The sequence below is a fragment of the Magnolia sinica genome, chromosome 19 (assembly GCF_029962835.1).
Source record: "Magnolia sinica isolate HGM2019 chromosome 19, MsV1, whole genome shotgun sequence".
NCBI lineage: Eukaryota > Viridiplantae > Streptophyta > Magnoliopsida > Magnoliales > Magnoliaceae > Magnolia > Magnolia sinica.
This window is the reverse complement of record NC_080591.1, coordinates 33,317,501-33,340,298: the sequence shown is the minus strand read 5'-3', so window position 1 is coordinate 33,340,298 and position 22,798 is coordinate 33,317,501.

The following is a 22,798-nucleotide window of genomic DNA, read 5'->3' as shown; positions in this document are numbered from 1 at the left end:
ATCCTGACTTTACCATCCTTCTTTGGAAATGGTATGATATTTGTGAGCCATTCCGGATAGTTGGAGACTACCAAGAATCCCGTATTGAATTGCTTGATGACTTCATCACAGACCTTTAGGGCCCATTCTGGCTTCTTTCTTCATAGCTTCTGCTTGATAGGCTTCATGTCTGGCTTTGTCGGCAAGTGGTGTACTACCAAATCTTCATCGAGCCCTGACATATCTTCATAAGAGAAAGAAAGGTTGGACAACCTCGATCTCAAGAATTCCTTCATCCTTTGCTTGTATTCCGGAGACAGTGATCTACCGATACGCACTTCTCTAGGGAGTTCTGGTGATCCCCAGTTCACAACTTCGAAATTGTTTACTATAATGTTGACCTTTGTTTCGAACCTTTCAAGAGAATCCTCAAGTTCGAGAGCTGTATCATCATTTCCCTCATCCTGGGCTTCATCCAAACCCATAAGCTCAAAATCTAACTCTAGATCAAAATCATATGAGTCGACCTTGAACTCTGGTGCTGTGAGTGATATGTTTGACACAGTGAGTTTTGAAGGATTTACTGTTGTTTTTTATTTTTGAAATTTTTTTGATGTTTTGTGATTTTGAGAAATATTTAATGTTTTTATATTTTTTGAAATAGATGCTATTTTTTTGAATGTTTTCTGATTTTTTTGTGTCGCCAAGGGATCCCGAACAGGACGGTGTTACAAACTATGATTGATCATGTCCTGATTCGAGGTACCAACTGCTATTTACATTGGCCTTTTTTTAGGCCGACATCCGTAGGTGGCTTACCGACCGCTTCGATCATCAGGGGGATGGTTGTCTAGCCTGGTTCTTTCCCCCTTTTGATCCTGCTACTTTGCTCTGTTTGTACCTGCGGGTCATCCGTCCCAATGACCATGATGTCTGCTGGACCAGGTTCAGAGTCAGAGTTGGAGCTCCTTGGGCTCCTCGAGTCCACATTGTGGTGGGATCCTGATGCCCATCTAGTCAAGGGAAGGCCATTTCCGTTTGTCGATCCAATGGATGGGGCCCCTTGTGTTGCTGAGTTGTTGATGGGGGTGTTTCCCCTTGACTGTTGGTGGGGATGGGTGCCTCCCCGTTCTTGCCTGGGTGACTTGTAATGGGCACTCCTGGTCCTGGGTCCTCCTCTGATGGTCCTGTTTTCATGCCCCTGACTTCATGTGATGGGTCCGGGGGTTCTACCCCTAGCATTGGGTATGCTTTTGATGCCCTGAGGATCTTATCCCACTGTATTGGCGACTAAATGGATGAAATTGCGGTATTGACCGCTTTAGTTGAAGTAGGAATATGCCAAGATGTCCTAGAGGGGGGTGAATAAGACTTTTTAGTATTTTATGATAATTTAAAACCTATCAACCCTATCTTGAATAAATAAGCAAGTATCAGGATTTCTTCAAAATAACTCTAATGGCTTCCAAGCCAAATAGAGGATCCAATCACAAAACTATTCAAAAGATAAACAAGACGCTCAATATAGTTTATGATGGATGTAACTGTCTGTGAGATGTGATTCTACTCAGTTCCAACTAATCATGTATGCATGGGATATGAGAACATTCAAAGAAATCACATAAGCAGTAAAGTAAATGGCAATCTCAAACACAATTGTTTTTATAGTGGTTTGACTACTTGTCTACTCCACTTTCGACGGACGCACTTAACCCTTGAGTGTACCGGATCTCACTAACGGAGGTTTTAAATCAGGTTCACCTCAACCAGTACAACCTACACTAGGCTAATACTAATGTATCTACATGACACAAGTTTATGCCCCACACAAGAGTAAGGGCCAACACACAACACCCAACTTTTAGGCCACACAGGCCAAGGATCCATACAAGGAACCTACCAGTTTATGCTCCCATGAGCAAGGGTCAACACACAACACCTAGGTTTTAGACTACACAGGTCAAGGACCTACATAAGGGCCTAATAGTTTATTCTCTCCACAGAGTAAGGGTCAACACAAAGCACCCCCATGTACACTCCTGTCGGAGGCCTCCTATAAGGGCTTACTAAGGGTGAGACACACCTTTAACTCAATCCTACAAAAGGAATGATCACAAGGGTTCTCTGGACTCTAATGACTTACAAATAAGTAGATGAGACCCATTCAACACGTTGATGAAGATCTCCTCCTTTGATGATGAAGAATCTTCAGCTTCTTTGAACCGCAACGCAGATGATATACTAATGTAAGGTAACAAGTTGGGTCAAGGTTATGATGGAATCCTACTATATTAAATGTTTTCCTATAAAGGAGATAGAGCAATTCCAATCATCTATGCATTCAAGGCATCCCAGCTTAATGATTTTCCATTAAGATGTTAACTGCAGGATCCTTGAATGCGGAAGTTCATTCCCCAATCCACTCTATTGAATATCAATGATGAAGGTGGATTAGAGAATGAACTTCTATGAGAGAAAAGGATTAGGGTATATGATCTGGGTTTAAACACTCAAAACCACTCTCTGCTTTCTCTACAAACAACCAAAGGCAAGCTCTTATTAAATAAGAAAAAGGTTCCAAGGGATATAAAACGGTCATATTTTTGACAAAGTTCGATATCATTGAGCATGGTTCAATATCATCGAGCGTATACTCTCGATAGCATCGAATAACCGCTCGATGATATGAACTCAAACTATCAAACGCTTTTGAAACTTTTGGCCAACTGGTCGAGGAAATCGAATTCTCATTGATGTCATCGGATTTCGAACTCCGATTTCATTGACCCAAGGTTCAATTCGTCGACATTTGAAAATGTGAGAGCACTTTCCTTTGAAACTTAACAGGTATAAGATATGATCAAGCATCACTCGATATCATCGAAATTTAAATATCGATGATATTGAAGCCGGTGCCGATTCATCGATAATTCTAAGGAATTTTCCTATACGCTTGCTGGACAGTTTATTTCCTATGTCGATGACATCGACCAGGCCTTGATATGATCGATATTTGAATATCGATTTTATCGAGTGATCCCCGATACATGAAAGTTTTAACCTGAAAATTTGTTGGATAGATTTGTGTCCTAATCCAATATCATCGAAGGTCCACCGATATCATCGAGATTTGAATTTCGAGGATATCAAGAATCCCTTCGATATATCGAGAATCACATGCCTTTTCCTTAGCAGTTTATTGGACACAACTGACCCATTGTCGATTTTATCGAGTCGACTCGATGGACTCGAGATACAAAAGTCGATGATATTGAACAGTCCATCGATTCATCGATAATTCAGTCCAGAGTTCTTTGTAGTTGCTAGATGTCTGAAGTCCCCAATTCGATAATATTGAGTGAGTTTCGAGGACATCGATAACAAGGTTCGATCGTATCGAGCCTAGAGTCGATAAATCGACAAAGGCAGAAAACTTAAAGATTTTCCTAATTTTACAAATTAGTTTTCTTACCAAAAACCCTATGAAGTTCTATTCAATTTTAAGGGTTTTATATACCTGGTGTTTTGGGACATGGGATGTGAGGCTAAGGTTTACCTTCTGCGAGTTCGGGCACATTTGTTGAGGCAGACGCTTGAACAATCTTCCTATGGAGGCTCCCTTGTCTTGCTGACTCAACACTCACGCTAATTGACAAACTAGGGCACTTTCAATCTCCCCCTTTGTCAATTACGTGACAAAACACCCTAGAACAACTTATAGACCAACACCCTAAATTGTGTGTACGTGAACTTTACACAATTTTATGAAGCTATTGAGTTCACACATACACACGACTGGATCGTTCAATAGTAGCTACTCCCCCTATCTTCTTGTAGCTGCTCCCCCTATCACCTTTACCATCATTAACAAACAGATACACATAATTTTCCTCCGGGTTTGAATTTGTCCTCCTCCTTTTTGTCAGTCAATGGCAAAGGGAAAAATAGCAATATATGTTGACTGAAGTTGAAGCATATGGGAGAACCAATAGAGACCCAGAGATTATCTCTAAGAGAAAACATGCATGCATAGCTGTATAGACATACATCCTAGACAGTAGCATTAGAGACATAAATCACAAAATCAATTTTCACATGATAAGAAATATGCAGGAGGAAAGACAAGCACAATTCATATCAGCATTCCACAGAACATCAGAGCATAATATGGCAGTAAAATATAGATGAATTATTAAATGACTACCAATAAAAATATCCAAAATAAAGACTGCCCAAGATTGGCAGTCGTGCAACATCCATAAAAAACAACCATTCTGGCCCACACATGAGCACAACAAAATGAAGGGTTTTCCATATATAGAAAATGAATCAAAATGTGGCAAAGAAGAGAAGCATGCAGACACCAAAAAGAAGTTAGCTACAATGTCTAGAGATGGCTTCAGTGCTACCACACCTCCCTGTTGGCACTTAACATCCGCGAGTGTCGCCATTGGTGAGCAAGTCAACTACTTGCTAACTGGTATGCTGGAGGGCGTCAACTTTATCCTCAATCGCTGTGAGACATCTTTCGCAGTTGTAAAGACGTTCCTCAATACCAGCCAGCCCGGTCAGCAGATGACGTTCAAGGTGATGGTCTCGGTGATTGGTGATAGACTTCGGACTGTGTAACAGCGTATGATTTGATCCCCATGGTGTAGGTGATATGAGGGTTGATCATTGTTGCCAGCCGGCTGTATGGGAGGACTATTTGCTGGGAGAGAGGAAGTGAAGCATAGTTGTTGTGCCTCCTAGACTGCATCATGATCGAACCATGCTTTTGGATGAACAACATCTGATGTGGCTGGGAGGCCCACATAATGATCAAGCTTGCATATGAGTGCAGGAAATGGTAGCATATCCCTCTGGTTGCCTCGGATGATACGAATGAGCTGCCCTAGGAGAAGAGTTGGAGGACACACTTGGACCTCTTGATATACATCATATAGGACATTTAGTACAAAGGGATTAAGGTGACTACCCTTTGCATCACATGGATACACATTAGTCCCTAAGATGCTATGAAGAACTTTAAAAGAGGGTCCAAGACGGTTTACATGAAGAGAATTTTCATCATTCCTGGAAACTGTGGTGCTATGACATAATGCGCGCGTTATCTCACCCCAAACACCTAACCCATTCATATTCCGATTTGTTACAGGGATTCGAGTGGCTTTGAGGTTTAGAAGACTTGCAAGAATGATTGGAGTGATGAGTTTTGTGTGATGCACAAGCTCTATTTGAATACAAGGAGGATTATCACGAATAATATGACAGTTATTGAAGAATTCATGAATCAATCCAAGTTGATAGGGTCCGCCAAGATTGAGTATATTTTTCCATCCCACAACCTCTAAGAGGAGATCTACCCCAAATGGTTCAATGACACTGTTAAGAATAAGGCGCTCAACTATTGTAACTTGTCATGAAGCCACCTGATTGAGTTGAGACCGACTTATTTCAGGTTGCTTATTCTTTGATTTGGATGAGTGAGTGAGATTCTTACCTTTGCTTTTCACCATGGTTTGTCTTGAAGAGGAGCCTAAGAAGACAGGTAGAAATAGGGAAAAACAACCAGAGAAGAGAAGGAATAAGTTGATACAAATCTGATGCCCGCTTCTCTTTTATAGCAGCGTCTCGATGATATCGATTTCTCATCGATGTCATCGAAATCAGGCTCATAAAGATATCGAAGACTGTGCCGATGACCGTTGGGAAGATGCAACTATCCGGCAGATGTTGAGGCAGTCTAACTGTTTGGAAGGACCGATAGTTACAACTCAACTTTCCCAAGAGCCATCGATTACATCGATAGTGAAAGTCGATATCATCGACATTTGAATTCCAATGATATCGAAAAATGGCTAGATATCATCGCGTATTGTGAAGATTCAGCATTTCTGTTCCTATAGCTAACATGGTTAATACATGAAGTTTAGACTTGTTGTTGATAATTAACCATGAATATCTCAGTTTGAAGATTTTCCTATGTGGACCATTTTAACTGAGACATTATCAATGAGCTCATATTCCAATTGATTTTTGAAGATCACTGAACCTGTTTGCATCAAGAGGCTTTGTTAGGATATCGGCAAGTTGCTTTTCTGTAGACACATAATCCAACACAATGATCTTACTTCAACAAGTTCTCGGATAAAATGATGACGGATATCAATATGTTTGGTCCGAGAATGTTGAACATGATTTTTTGAGATGTTGATAGCACTTGTGTTGGCACAGAAGAGGCTCATTGTGGGTTGCTTAATCCCATAATCCAACAGCATTTGTTTCATCCAGAGGAGTTGTGCCCAGCAACTACCTGCAGCAATATATTCAGCCTCGGTAGTGGAAAAAGATATTGAATTTTGCTTCTTGCTCTACCAAGAGACCAGACAATTTTCAATATAAAAACATCCTCCACTTGTTGATTTTCGATCATCCAAATTTTCAGCCCAATCGGCGTCAGAGTATCCAGCAATGGTGGTGGATGTTTCAAATGGATACCATAGGCCGAAAGAGATACTTCCTGCTATGTATTTGATGATTCTCTTAATGGCTGTTAGGTAGGACTCCTTAAGATTTGCCTGATACCGAGCACACAGTCCCACTCTAAAAGATATATCTGGACGACTGGCTGTGATATACAGTAGACTTCCTATCATACTTCGATAGAGACGTTGATCCACACTTTTTCCATTAACGTCTTTGGAGAGTTTGAGTGTGGTGCTCATGGGGGTGTGATAAGTATGACCAGATTCGAGCCCAAGTCTTTTCACCAAGTCTTTTACATATTTGGTCTGACATATAAAGATTTCATCATTTAATTGCTTCACTTGTAAGCCTAAAAAGAAGTTCAATTCACCGACTATACTCATTTCAAACTTTGATTTCATGAGATCGGCAAATTTGTATGCAGTATCTTCACATGTTGAACTAAAGACTATATCATCCACATATATCTGAGTAATGAGCAATGAATCCTTTGTCTTTTGAGTGAAAAGTGTTTTATCTACACTTCCCCTACAAAATTTATGATCCAAAAGGAATTTCTTCAATCATTCATACGAAGCACGCAGTGCTTGTTTGAGACCATAAAGTGCTTTTCTCAGATGATAGACATGATAAGGATACTTAGGATCTGAAAATCCCTTAGGTTGTTCCACATAAACTTCTTCATCAAGATCCCCATTAAGAAATGCACTTTTCACATCTATTTGAAATAGTTTAAATTTTAACGCACATGCAATAGACATTAGGATTCTGATAGACTCATGACGAGCTACATGAGCAAATGTTTCATCAAAATCAATGCCTTCTATCTGTGAATACCCTTGAGCTACTAGCCTTGCTTTTTTCCTGATCACATTACCAGATTCATCGGATTTGTTCTTGAAGACCCATTTGGTTCTAATGACATTTGTATTGAGTGGCTTAGAAACTAATTGCCATACCTCATTTCTCTAGAATTGTTGAAGTTCTCTTGCATAGCATTTATCTAATGTTCATCTTGAAGAGCTTCCACAATATTCTTGGGTTCAATCTTTGAGGTAAAGAAGAAATGACTATAGATATTTTCTATCTGTAGTCGAGTTCTTACACCATCATTAGGATCTCCAATGATTTGCTCTCGAGGGTGATCCTTAATGATGAGTATGTTGGATGATGGTTGTGGTTCATTAGATGATGGAGATTTGTTATTTGATTTATCTAGAATGCATGAATCTACATCATCTTCTAATTCATTCAAGGGACTATCTTCTTCATGGGGCTGGTCATCGATCACCACATTGACTAATTCTTAAATAGTGAGTGTCTTTAGATTGTATACTCTATAAGCATGACTATTCAAGTCATACCCCAAAAAAATACCTTCGTCACTCTTAGACTCAAATTTTCCTAGGTGATCTCTATCTCTCAGGATATAGCATTTAGTACTAAAGACATGAAAGTATTTCACACTAGGTTGTTTTCCATACCATAGTTCATACAGAGTATTGTTTAAACTTGCCCTAAGATATACCCTATTTATTATGTATTAGGCGGTGTTGACAGCTTCAGCCCAGAAGCTTTTCGCCACATCTTTTCCATTTAACATAACTGACCCCATTTCCTACAGCACTTGATTTTTCCTTTTTACAACTCCATTATGTTGTGGAGTTTTCGGGGCTGAGAATTCATAACGGATTCTTTTCTCATCACAGTATCTTTCAAATCACTCATTTTTAAATTCTCCACCATGATTACTCCTAATGTGATTTATGCAGTATCCTTTTTCATTTTGAAGTCGCTTTGCCAGAATTACAAATTCATTAAAAGCATCAGATTTTTTCCAAAAAATGAGACCCAAGTAAATCTGGTGTAATCATCTACTACCACCAGGAAGTATCTTTTTCTCCCATGACTCTCAACTTTGGTGGGACCAACTAGGTCCATATGTAATAGATCCAAAGGCTTTGTTGTTGTTATGGTGGTTGTCTTTTTGTGACCGACTTTTATATGTTTACCTTTTAGACAATCTCCACAAACAATTTTCTCTTCTTTTCTAATCTTGGGAAGTCCTCTAATCAAATTTCTTGAACTTAGCTTGGCTAAGTTTTGGCAGTGAACATGTCCCAACCTTTGGTGCCATAATTTCGATTCGCTTTTTACGGCCATATTACATTTTGTGGATCATACATTTTCATTCGCACTTTCAATCACATAGAAGTTGTCGCTTGTGCGTAAACCTTTTATGATAGATTTTCCTATATGATCTAAGATTCTACACACATCTTTTGAGAAGGTTATGAAATACTCTTTGTCGCAGATTTGAGAAATACTAAGGAGATTGTGCTTTAAACCTTCTACACAAAGAACATTTTTAATTTTGGGAAGCTCTGGTCTAGCTATCGTTCCTTACCCAATAATTCTAGCAGAGCTCCCATCCCCAAATGTGACTATCTACCATGAAAGTCTGAACACTCACAAAAATGAGTTTGGTCACCAGTCATATGTCTGGATCATCCACCGTTAAGATACTATTTTGAACTATTGTTGACTTTTAGAGCAGTATGGATTACTAGGCAAGTGTTTAGATATTTCGCACCCTCTAATACATTATTGGACATGATTCCAACTTTAGTTAAGATCACTCTCTAGGTGGTGAAGCCGTTAAGAGAGACCCGTTCTAATACCAATTGAAATTATGGTAATGACCGCTTTAGTTGAAGTAGGAATATGCCAAGATGTCCTAGAGGAGGGTGAATAGGACTTTTTAATATTTTATGATAATTTAAAACCTATCAACCCTATCCTAAATAAATAAGCAAGTATCAAGATTTCTTCAAAATAACTCTAATGGCTTCCAAGCCAAATAGAGGATCCAATCACAAAACTATTCAAAAGATAAACAAGATGCACAATATAGTTTATGATGGATGTAACTGTGTGTGAGATGTGATTCTACTTAGTTCCAAATAATCATGTATGTATGGGATATGAGAACATTTAGAGAAATCACACAAGTAGTAAAGTAAATGGCAATCTCAAACACAGTTGTTTTTATAGTGGGTCGACTACTTGTTTACTCCACTTCCAGTGGACGCACTCAACCCTTGAGTGTACCGAATCTCACTAACGGAGGTTTCAAATTAGGTTCACCTCAAACTAGTACAACCTACAGTAGGCTGACTTTAACGTGTCTACATGACACAAGTTTATGCCCCACACAGGAGCAAGGGCTAACACACAATACCTAAATTTTAGGCCACACAGGCCAATGATCCATACAAGGAACCTACCAGTTTATACTCTCATGAGCAAGGGTTAACACACAGCACCCAAGTTTTAGACCACACAGGTCAAGGACCTACATAAGGACCTAACAGTTTATGCTCTACATAGAGCAAGGGTCAACAAAAAGCACCCCCATGTACACTCCCATCGGAGGCCTCCTATGAGGGCTTACTAAGGGTGAGACACACCTTTAACCCAATCCTACAAAAGGAATGATCACAAGGGTTCTCTGGACTCTAATGACTTACAATAAGTAAATGAGCCCCATTCAGCACGTTGATGAAGATCTCCTCCTTTGATGATGAAGAATCTTCAGCTTCCTTGAACCGCAACGCAGATGATGTACCAATGTAAGGCAACAGGTTGGGTCAAGGTTATGATGGAATCCTACTCTATTAAATGTTTTCTTATAAAGGAGACAGAGCGATTCCAATCATCTATGTATTCAAGGCATCCCAGCTTAATGGTTTGCTATTAAGATGTTAGCTGAAGGATCCTTGAATGCGGAAGTTCATTCCCCAATCCACTCTATTGAATATCAATGATGAGGGTGGATTGGAGGATGAACTTCCATGAGAGAAAAGGCTTAGGATATATGATCTGGGTTTAAACACTCACAAGAACTCTCTGTTTTCTCTACAAACAACTAAAGGCAAGCTCTCATTAAATAGGTAAAAATTTCCAACGGATATAAAACGGTCATATTTTTTTACAGAGTTCGATATCATCGAGCATGGTTTGATATCATTGAGCGTATACTCTCGATAGCATCGAATGACCGCTCGATGATATGAACTCAAACAGTCAAACACTTTTAAAACTTTTTGCCAACTGGTCAAGGAAATCGAACTCTCATCGATGTCATCGGATTTCGAACTCCAATTTCATCGACACAGGATTTAATTCCTTGACATTTGAAAATATGAGAGCACTTGCCTTTGAAACTTAACAGGTATAAGATATGATCGAGCATCACTCGATAGCATCAGAATTTAAATATCGATGATATCGAATCCGGTGTCGATTCATCGATAATTCTAAGGAAGTTTCATATAAGCTTGCTGGACAGTTTATGTCATATTTCGATGACATCGACCACGCCTTAATGTGATCAATATTTGAATATCGATTTTATCGAGTGATCACCGATACATGAAAGTTTTAAGCTAAAAATTTGTTGGATAGATTTGTGTCCCAATCCTATATCATCGAAGGTCTACCGATATCATCGAGATTTGAATTTCGAGGATATTAAGGATCCCTTCGATATATTAAGAATCACATGTTTTTCCTTAGTAGTTTATTGGACACAACTGACCCAATGTCAATTTTATCGAGTCGACTCGATGGACTCGAGATTTAAAAGTCGATGATATCGAACAGTTCATCGATTCATCGATAATTCAGTCCAGAGTTCTATGTAGCTGCTGGATGTCTAAAGTCTCCAATTCGTTAATATTGAGTGAGTTTCGAGGACATCGATAATAGGGTTCTATCGTATCGAACCTAGAGTCGATAAATCGACAAAGGAAGAAAACTTAAGGATTTTCTTAGTTTTGCAAATTAGTTTTCTTACCAAAAACCCTAGGATGTTCTATTTAATTTAAAGGGTTTTATATACCTGGTGTTTTGAGAAATGGGATGTGAGGCTAAGTTTTACCTTTAGCGAGTTTAGACACACATCTTATTGAGGCAGACGCTTGAATAATCTTCCTATGAGGGCTCCCTTGTCTTGCTGACTCAACACTCACACTAATTGACAAACCAGGGCACTTTCAATGGATTCCTGGCTGAAATGTTCTGTTAGTTTGAGCCGTCGGAGGTGATCCTCGAGAGAGATCATCGTGTCACCATAGATTGTTCTGGCCTTAACAAACTCGATGGGTGTGCACTTAAACGGTTGCCTCTTTTTCGACCTTGCAGCCTGATCTTCCAGTGTCGATTGATATCCCAGTCCCTGCCTTTGCTCGTTGGCACTAGGTGGCTTTACTATCATACCTTTCTCATGGAACTCGGTATGGTAGTTCAGGATTAGCCATTCAGTAGGAAGGATGACATATTTGACTGCGAGTGGGTATGGGTTGGTAATGGAGTTCACAATTTCAAACTCGAAACTATGATATGATATGTCATCGTCCGTGTGCTGGACGTCAATCACTGGAATGTCAGTTTCTGGGGTATTAACTGCCACCGGTAGAATGATTTTTGGCTTGGCCAGCACTGAGATAATCCGATTTCCTGAAGGGAATTTAACCCTTTGATGGAGAGTGGATGCGATGGCTCTAATAGCATGGAGCCATGGCCATCCCAACAGAAGGTTAAAAAAGGCAGGAATGTCAATGCCCAAAAATGTGACAAGGGTCATTTTTGGTCCGATCTATAACTCAATGTCTATTTCTGCCTCTGCCTACCTTTGGGAGTTATCGAAGGTGCTCGGATGCTCATGGTACTGGGCCTGAAGGAAGATGGTTTTATCCATAAACGTTCGGCAGTCCTTAAAGGGCAAACATTCAAGCTTGATCCGTTGTCTATTAATACAAGTAGGACTTTGACATTCTTAAAGTGGACAACTATATTTAGTGAGCGCCCATGTTTGCGACCTTTAGTTGGTAACTCATCATCGAAGAAAGTGATAGCTTGCGATGCGAGGAGTTGTCCAATCATGCTTGCCACCATTTCAAGAGGTATGTCAGGAGAGATGTGTGCATTGTTCAGAGTTTTAGCAAATATTTCTTGATGCAATCTTGACGTCCACAAGAGTTCCCAGATGGAAATTTGCACGGGAATGGATTTAAGTTGAGTTGCTATGTCGTAGGCAGCATCAGCTTTGTGGGTTGTTCCCAAAAAAGTTTCCCGGGTTTCTTTTGGGTTCTGATTCTCTCCTAAAATACCTACCATTGTTGCCCAGTTTAACGCACTCTAGATAGTGCCATGAGACTGCCTTTGTTTTATAGGAGGGAACCGTTCTCCCTTCCAGATATACCATCGGTTCTTGAGGCTGAGTGGTTGTTACCGAAACTGTTTGTGGTGGACTTAAGGATTTCTCTCGGAGTATGATTGAGTCCTCAGTGGGATTTTTCTCCTCCTTTTGATGTACATTTTGTGAAGGAGGGATCCTTTGGGCATGTGCCAGTTGGCGAGGCAGGAGGAAACTTGGAGGCCGGACCGGGGGTGCCCCTTGTAACGCTAGCGGGGCTAAATCAGGGAGGCCTATCGGAAGAATGAGGGGTTTAGAATTCAACCTGTTTGGATATACTGGGAATGGAACTGGGTGTGCTCCTTGGAGAGCGAGAGGCTGGGAATGTGACTTGTTAGATGCTGTTAATGCCCTTTGGAGGGTGAGAGGTTGTGCTGCTGGTGCTGCCTCGAGGATGAGAGGCGGTGTTGCTAGTGCTGCCTCGAGGATGAGAGGTGGTGCTGTTGGTGATGCTTCGAGGAATACCTGTTGCCTGGGCAGAGGCGCCTGTTGGTATCCTCATGTCCAATTTGTTGTATCAGGCATAATTGTTTGTATGGAATGATGTGGGGAGGAGTATGTGGGATGCTCTTTCTTGATGTTGTTGACGGTAGAGGTGCTGGATGTGTTGGGTCCTGTTGGATGCAATGGCAGGGGATTCTGGAGGATGTTGGCCTGAGTGGCACTGCTGGCCTGTGGGGTGATCACGATTTTTTAACTTTCGATCAAATCTTGGACCGCGTGTTTCAAAGCGAAACAATGGTCTGTTAGATGACTAGGAGCCTGGTGATATGCACAATATTAATTTTCATTGTAACCTGGTGGTAAGGGGATTTGGTGAAAGTCAAGGTTGGAGTGGTGTTACGAGTTACTTTTGCATCAACATTGTCAAGACTTGACTATATGTTTGTGTTAAAGGGGTAAACTTCTTGCCTAGCAGTGCCTGTCTGTATGGGTTTTGCACATTTTCCCTTGGTTGTTCTTGTTATTGTTGAGGCGACTGTGCCTGATATCCTCGTTGGACTTGCTGTGGTTGGTACTGCCTATTCAGTTGTGGCTGGTACTGCCTGTCTTGCTGTGGCTCCGATTGCAGAGCGTGCTAGTTACCCTGAGTGTTGGCGACAATATTGTTAACCTCTATAGTGCGTTGCGCGGGAGCAGTACTATTTCCGTTCCCATATCCGACAGGTTTCCCCTCAAATTTATTTCTTTTAATTGAGGGGGCCTGATGCGGCCATGGAGAAATGGTTCCGGCTCTGATCTCGGCTTTCACCTATTCTCCAGCTCGAATGAGCTGGGAGAAATTCACATATGGGTATGAGATCAGATATCCTGAAATTTGGATTTGACGAATAGACAGTCATGGATATCTGTTTTTCATTGTCGATGGGGTTTCTCATTCGGGCTGCCATGGCCCGCCATTTCCCACGTATGCTGACAATGATTCGTCGCTTTTTTGTCTTAAGGTAACCAAATTTGCCTTCCTCGGAGCCATGTTCAGATTGTATGAAAATCTATCGATGAATGCCTAAGAGAGTCTCTCCCAGGTCCTGATCTGATCGCTATCCAATAATGTGTACCAATCCAGAGCATCGCCTTTAAGAGATTTCTGAAAGAGCCATATCAAAGCTCCATTGTTCCCCGCTATCGCATTGAGTTCCCCACAAAATGCTTTCAGATGTACTATGGGGCACCCACTACCGTCATATCTTTTGAATTTGGGTACCTCAAAGGTTGGAGGTACCCGAGCATCTGGAAAGGGACACAGGTCCCTGAATTTGGTGGATGGATGATCCACTCGTTACTACCTTTGCAACTGATTTTGCACCTTCTGCAGCTGTTCTCGCAGCTCCTCGATCTCTGACTTGCTATATTGCGGATATCTTGCCCCTTGTTGTAGGGCTTGCGCTGCTTCTTCCTCATAAGGATTGACTTCTTCGACCATTTGATTTTCGAGAATGTGGGGTTGCTAGAAAGAAGATGGACTCCCGGTGGCGGGAGGTAACTGGAATTAAATGCCGCTCCCTTTTAGAGGAGGGTGTGATGTTCGGAAATGGCTCCCGCCTGGGGTATCTGCCAATTCCGGAATGTTGCTTTTGTTTTGGGGGAGTGAGTTGGACTCGAAACTGACCCCCTTCATTGGTATCTGCTAGTTCTTATCTGTGATTCCCGTTAGGGGGAACCTGTGTTATGAGTTGATTGTTATGATGTGCTGTGTAATGATGTGTGGGAGGGTTGCTCCCATTTATTGGTTGCTGTTGACCTTGTGTTGACTCTTCTGGTAGAGTGAGAACAGGATTTACTGGAGGAATGAGAGAGAAGGCGAAAGGAGTTTGAGGGATTGAACTGTTTTGCACACTAGGCTGGGTCACCTGCGTGTTTGGTGTGACACTTGGCACTAGCAAAGCAACATCTCTTGCAATGCTCGAAAACTTTGGGCCATTTCACTCATGGTTACATTGTCTGGTAGGTTTGTTGGAGCCGTCGGAGGTGTTGGCACTGGTGCCGGTGTTGATGCTGGTGTTAATGTTTTAGGAGCTAGCTGGGCTGCCAGCTCTTCTTCATGGGTAGCCTGAGAAGTCATGGCTGCTCGGGATCGAGTGGTCATAGTTCGAATTGATGCCTAGGCAAGTATAAGACAAAGATCGACTTTTTTTAAAACAATATGAATACAGTGATGATGTCTGTTGAGATTAAAGTACCACAAACTTTCGAGTCAGGTCTTAGCTAGTGCGAGCTAGCAAAAATCCTCAGTGGAGTCACCATTCTGTGAATGGTAGGAATCGGCGCCCGCGCTGATTAGCATGAGTTTTTGGGGTTTTGATTTGTGGGGGTGATTAGGCTGAGTTGGAGTCGCCACTAGCCAATTAATCTCAAAATTCCGCAGTTGGCTAGAACCTGCGGAATATGTAAGGTTCGAGAAATTCTAAGATTCTCCTACCTTAGATTGACTCTTGGTCTACAATCTAGGATTCCGGGTAAGGGACCTCAGTTAGAAAGAGAGAAGATGTTTGGCACCCTCTTTGCTCATACAAATGTACGATCTCTACTTGGTGTGGTAAAACAATCTCAAGAGATGGATGATGTGGTCGAGATAGGACTAGGAACACATATGAATTTCTGATGCAACAAGATTCGAGATTTCGGCAAGCCATAGAGCATACGTCCAACGACATGTCTAGAAGGCGAATGTGATGATGCTTATAAAAAGAGGTAAAAAAAATGGACTAGATTACTAGGAATTTCTGATGTGACAGGATCCGATGTACGGCAAGTCACAGAGCATATGTTCACTAGAAATCTAGAGGAGAAGGGGGGTTGAGAAGAGAGTAGATGTCATGATGAATGCTTACATAGAGTAAGAGGATCTTTGCCTTAAACTTGAATCGCCTAAAACATGGACTAAACCATGATGAATCTGGGCTAGGGTTATGGGTTGGAACGGTTGAGAGGAGGGCTAGAGGGTAGCTAAAATATCAGAACTTGAAGGCTTGGGAGCTCCTGCCCTCCTTCACTCTCTTCCTCTCTCTTTCTCTCTCTCTTTCTTTCCCTTTTCCTCTCTTGGTTGGTGAGTGTTGTGTGAAAATGAGAAGAGGAGAGGGCTATTTATAGCCTTCTCCAATGGCATTGTGGTAGTTTTTAGGGTTGTGGAGAGTGAAAGCTGACATGGCAGCTTGTAAGTGGTTGAAGAGAGAGAAACGCCATATGGCGCACTCCCATTAGCTCTTGGTGTTAGTAAAAAGGTAAATAGTGCTGGCTGGAGTGGTAATTTCAAAAGAAAGTTGACTTTCGGGCGCACAGACAGCTGTTGCTCGGAGGACACACGCGCACCGCCAGCGGAGGTAATCCGAGTACTGCCGGCGGGAGTCAAACTACCGCCCGGGCCAGGCTTTGTCCGCTAGGCCTCGTTTAGTGCACTGGCTTGTCTGATAGTCTACTTCTGGGCTTTGGGCTTCAAATAGGTGTGTTCCCATGCTGATTCTGATTCTGACAGGTTTTAGGTTCGGATCGAAATTCGGGTTTGGCTGGGTTTAGGGTCTTGGCTAAGGTTAAGGTGGGGTTTAGAGGTTCGGATTAGGGTTTTGGGGTGCGGATTAGGGTTTTGGGGTGCGGGTTAGGGTTTCGGGTGCAGATTAGGGTTTTGGGGTGCGGGTTAGGGTCATGGTTCTTGGACTGTCTTAGCCTTCTCAAGATATTAGCCTGGGTGGGGTGTCTACACTTATTTATAGTGTCCATGGAATGTGAAGGTCCGTTAATTTAGGTACGATTTCAGCCATTAGGCGAGAAGTGCACAAGCAATGATATTGTTGGTTAATCTATGATCGTGCGTAAGGTAGTTATTCCCGTCGTGCGTTACTGAAGTGTATTTAGATTTGTTGGTCGGCTAAGGATTATTTGATCTGAGCTTGCCTTAACCGGACTTCGTTAAGCTGCCGAAGATGGCTCAAATCGAGCTTATCCAAGCCAAGCTTCGTTGATTAGCTCAGGATGACACAAACTGACTCGGTCAGGATGAAACTAGCAGAGACTTCAGTTCGGGCACAATTCTCTATCTGACCTGCTCATTCTATGCGGCTTCTTAATTCTGATGAGCCGCTTGGCCTTTGATGGATGATTCCAAGCAGGAGCTCGGTATTACATATTGCTCGGAACTCTTCTCGACGGGTTGGATTCTGGCTATACATTACTTCCTCCGATTGTGATATTGCCGAGCCGACCTAACAGTGGTCGGACTACATTCCCCATAACATAGAATATAAGATAGTTTTCGGGAGTACACTATATAAAGGGAGCCCCATCAAATTAACGGTTTAGATCATTGAAAAGAACTCAAATCCAGTGTAGCAAGTCTAGAGTCTATTGTAGGGCAATACGTTGGGACGTATTCTTCTAGAAAACCTCTGTAAACAATTACATGGAAAAGACATAAGAGACAGCCGATTCCTGTGTGCGGGGTTTGAGTTGGTGGGTCTCCAGATCGGTTTTTAATTTGTAGGTCCCATCCCAATGGCCCATAATCATCAAAACCAAGAGACAATATCATCTATAGAGAAATTAAAATCTCTCCTTCATACACATGTATAGGCCCAAACAAAAAAGAATGAAAACATGCTAACCAGAAAATAGGTGGAAAAAAAAGGATTATGTAACGCGCAATGCATCAAGCACGTTATACACGCATACAGATTTATGACAAGTGGGGCCAATGGTTTAATAATCCAGACCATTGGAATGTTGTCCCAAAAAACCATCTAGAAAAGAATATGTTAGTAATCAATATCAAGACATTTATCAATCTGATCTGGACTGTTGTCGATTTTTCCTTCCTAACAGTTTTCTTGTTGTCCACAAATCGAACGGTTAATATGATATTGTCAATGAAACTATTGATTCCTATCAATCCAAAAATGGGACACAACAGATAAATAATACAGATCAACAAATCATGGGCCCCACATGTCAGAACAGAAGACGCGTCTACGCTGTATGTAGTTCCTACGAATGTATACGACCACTAAATAGTTCTGTAACTGAGCCGGGCCTGGGATAGGTCTCGACCCGATTTTGAACTTTTTCAAGCCGGTCGACGGGCCTAGCCTTTTTAAAATCCTATAATTTGCTGGCCCGAGTCTAGCCCATAGACACCCCTACCTCAAAAAGTAGGGTTGTGCTGAGTCAAGTCAAGGTGGGCCAAGCTCAGCTGGACTTGTCCATGCTATACTCGAGTTCGAGCTTAAGCTCGCCCTCAGCTCAACATCAAAGCTTGGCTTGTTTGCCAAAATTGTCGAGTCGAGTTTGAGTTGAGCAACTAGTTCAAGTCGAGTTGAGCTCGAGCTTGTTCATATGTTAACTCGACCTAACCCAGCTCCCTCAACCCGACGAAACCCAACCTATCGCCCATTGCCCAACCGGCCAACCTAACCTAATCTGATTATTATTTATATATATATATATATATATATATATATATATAAAATTTTTGTATTAAATAAAAAATAAACCTACCTTTGTTTGTGAATGCTTGGATGGTGGCCGAATGGGCTAATTGCTGAGCGGGCGGAGTCGGAGAATGAGAGAAAGAGAGAGTAGTAGAGGGTAGGCCGGCTGCGATCGGCGGGCGGGCAGCGGCTGGGTGGGGCCATGCAGGCAGCGATTGGGTTGGGCTTGGGGAAACAAAGAGAGAGGGATGGTAAGGGGAATGGGCGCGGTCAAGTAGGGTTTAGTGTTTTTAATTAAAAAAAACTTTTAAGTATATATATATATATATATATTAAAAATTTTACTCGAGCTCGTTTTTGAGCTTTGAGACAAGTCAAGTGAATTGAAATGCACTCTACTCAAATTCAACTCGAACTTTAAAAATTTAACTTGACTTGACCCGAGTCGGTCATTCAAGCCGGTTCAATCCGAGCTGAAATAGGCCGAGTCGGAGCAAGCTTGTCGAGTTAACTCGACTTGTGTTCAGGCCTACCCAAAAGTGGAAACGGATTAGCTGCTCCCCTTGCCATATCATTTTATAGTATGAGACCAACAATGAAGTATATACAAATTTCAAGTGGACAACAATACAGGAAAAAGTGTTGAATGAGCGTCAAACATTAGAAACCTTTTGGGGGCATAAAAGTTTTGGATCAAGCTGATTTTTGTTATTTACCTTCATCTGGGTCTTTAGGACCTAATCAATAGATTAGATGTCAAATAAAAATTACAGTGGGCCTCTGGAGAATTTTAATTGGGGCTATCTAATCAATATTGTTTTCCTGTGGTGTGGTACACTTGAGATTTATATCCCCTCTCATTTTTCGGAATAAGCGCTAAAATGATCATTAAAAATGGGTGAAACACGTACATCATGGTGGGCCCACAGAGCGCCGACCATCTAACACGGGGCTAGTGGCAGGGGGAGTAGCCAATCCGTTTCCCCCAAAAGTACCTTCCCTCGTTGCCCTTTACCCAATGTCATGAGATATCTGCCGATATATAACGACTGGTTGCTGATTCTACACGCGTGTGGAGTCCTACCACCCACACGCAGAAACGCGTACCAAAATGGAATATTTTATCAGATCTGATCTTTTCATATGGTTTCTCAAAATTCTTAGATATTTTTTATAAGATATTAATAATTTTCATTCATCAGGTTAACGACAATGGGAAATATAAATCGACAGTTAAAAAACATTTACTGGAGCTTTTTTCTTGTTTTTTTTTGGGGTGATATAGTGTCCTTCTTTCACGTGTGAAATGGTAAAACTACGTTTCCTATCTGATGGAAAGTTTGGATCTCTCACTCGGATCCTATATCGTTAGTTATGATTGACGGTAGGTAGGGAGCAATCCACGCGAGCGTGGAATTAGGAGAGTTATAAAACAACTCTATTTAATCCGAGCGCTGATGGAAATCAGATCGTTTTCGTTTCCACCTCCGATCATGCCACCTTTAAATGGTGGTGGGTCACCCACCGTAAACGTGGCATATCTGTACGTGCAAAGCAGATTGGATGTGGGATTTACCGTGTTATCCGGGGTCATTCATCTGGTGGGGTCCTCTGTGAACTTGCCGGCCTAGAAATCAGGCCGGTCAACTCCTCAACCGAACCATATGCAACTGAAAAAAAAAAAGATGGTTAGGAAATGACAAATGGGTCTATTTATTTACACGTGTAGCACGTATAATGAGTGGATCAGCCTGATTTTTGTGACCAATGAACGGTCATGATCTTGCACACGTGTGCCACTTCCATTCTTTAAATCCGACTACTTAAAATTCTAGGAGCCATCGTGTTTGGGCATGCCCAAAAATCATGCAGGGGCACAACCTCAACCATTTGATGTCATCTCTTGAATTTGAACTGCGGATCACGTTCTACCGTCCATTTGATAGCCACCAATTGGACAGTCAAGAGATGGTTGGATCAATGTTAATTTTAAAACATGGTCCATCTGCAATGATGGTCATTATTCGGACGGTCTGGAGAATCTGAAATGGAGGAAGGCCTTGAAGTTCTCTAATTTTGTCTTTGTTTCTTGTCTCAAGGCATACACTTTCCGTATTTCAACTATTCAAACACTATCATACGGACAAGAGAGGCTAGTCATGATCATGGATTTTCTTATCTTTATTTATTAATCTCCATCTTCAGTCTATCTTTACGGTTTTGCCTCTCTTTTTCTCTGGAAAGTAAAACCTTAAGGTCCTGTTTGGATGCCTGTAAGTTGGGTAAGTGGGAAGTGACTTACAGAGAAGTTACTTAGAGGTGGTGTTTGAAGGAGAAAAATTACTTATAAGTAACTTACAACCTGTAAGTCACTTACAAGCAAATCTACCAAAAAACTGCACGAGGATGGGGGTGGGAAGTCACTTCCCTATAAGTCACTTACAGGCTCAACGGTCAGATTTTTAAAAAGATGGGAAGAGGGAGAAACGCACCAACTCACCAACCACCATTATAGCCATGAAGCTCCAGCCAATAAAGAAGAAGCACCAGCCATTGAAAACGGCAATCTCTCTCCGTCTCTGCTCTCTCCCCCTCCCTCTCTGCAATCTCTCTCCGTCTCTGCAGTCTCTCTTCTTCCCTCTCTGCAATCTCTCTCCATCTTTGCAATCTCTCGCTACAGTTACCACCTTCCGTCTTCTCATCCTAAAACGGTAGGTTTCATCTACCCTTTTTTTCTTCGTTGAAAACGGAAGGGATCGCGTGCTGAGTAATCCGTAAAATCTGTGGGATCCACCATGATATATGTATTTGATCCACACTGTCCATCCAATTTAATACTTAAATTTAAGTCATGATCCTAAAAATTAGCTATATCCAAAGATCAAGTGGACCACAACATAAGAAATAGTGTGAATTGAGTGTATATCGTTGAAAATTTTTGGGGGGCCACAAAAGTTATGGATCAAGATGATTTTTTTTTTCCCCTTCATCCAGGTGTTTGTGATCTTATGAACATGTTGGATGACAAATAAAGATCTCTAAGGGAACTAGAAAGGTTTCAACGATCCAATCAGTATTTCCACTGTTTCCTATGGTATGGCCCACTTGAGCTTTGGATATTCTTAAATTTATGGGTCAACGTCTACATCTAGATGAAAAAAATGGATAGAAGGATTAGATAAACCGTATACATTTACAGTGGGCCCAACTGAATTTACTTAGTATAAAAGAAATATAGCAGCAACTCAGTACGCAGTCTGATGATGTGTTACCCCTACCGTGGGCCCACCTTGATGATGTGTTATATATCCACTCCACCCAACCGTTTCTCCATTGGGGATTTTAGGCCCACCTTGCTTGTGTTGCCAGGTTTTTCACGGAGGAAGAAATGGCATGTTAAAATATGCTGCAGTTTCTCCATCAAGGATTTTAGGCCCACCTTGCTTGACATTTCTAGATGGTTTGGATTTTCTAGTTTGCATGGACTGTGGGGCATTTCCATTCATAGTAGAAGCCCATTGAGATTTGATTGGTGGGACGTATGCTTACAGTGTAACTTTTCATTGGCCAGCAACCACAGTTCCCTTATATGGACCAGTGGCCTGGATCAGAAAACCATGAATGCATCATGTATCTGGTACATAAATCCTATTTATTCTTATGGCCCTTGCAACTAAGGCCATTGTTCAAATGGACCCACTATGGATGGACCATGTCCCAATTCTTCACTTAATCATTAATAACTGTTCAACAGCAAATATCCACGGTACATTTGATTCTTGATGTCTATAACTAGAGCCATGGTTTCAATAATCCAGATGAATAGGCCACGGTAAGGCTGACCATGGATAACATTTCTTCAGTTTAATGCGGGCCATTGATGTACACTTTGAAATAAGTCTTATTCAAAGGAATGAATGGTTGGAGAGGATGATTCGCAAGTAAAAAGTTTTAAATGTAATTTCTATAGTTAAAGAAGACATTGGTAATATAATTTAATTAGTAGATTTTTTATTAATATTTTTAAGTTTATTCTCAATGCTTAAATTGAGTTATTACTCCATATTATAGATATTTTGAATCGTGGGCCCACTTTTATAACCCACTTGATGATTGGTTTAGCTTAATAATTATCTCAAATATTCATCTTGAT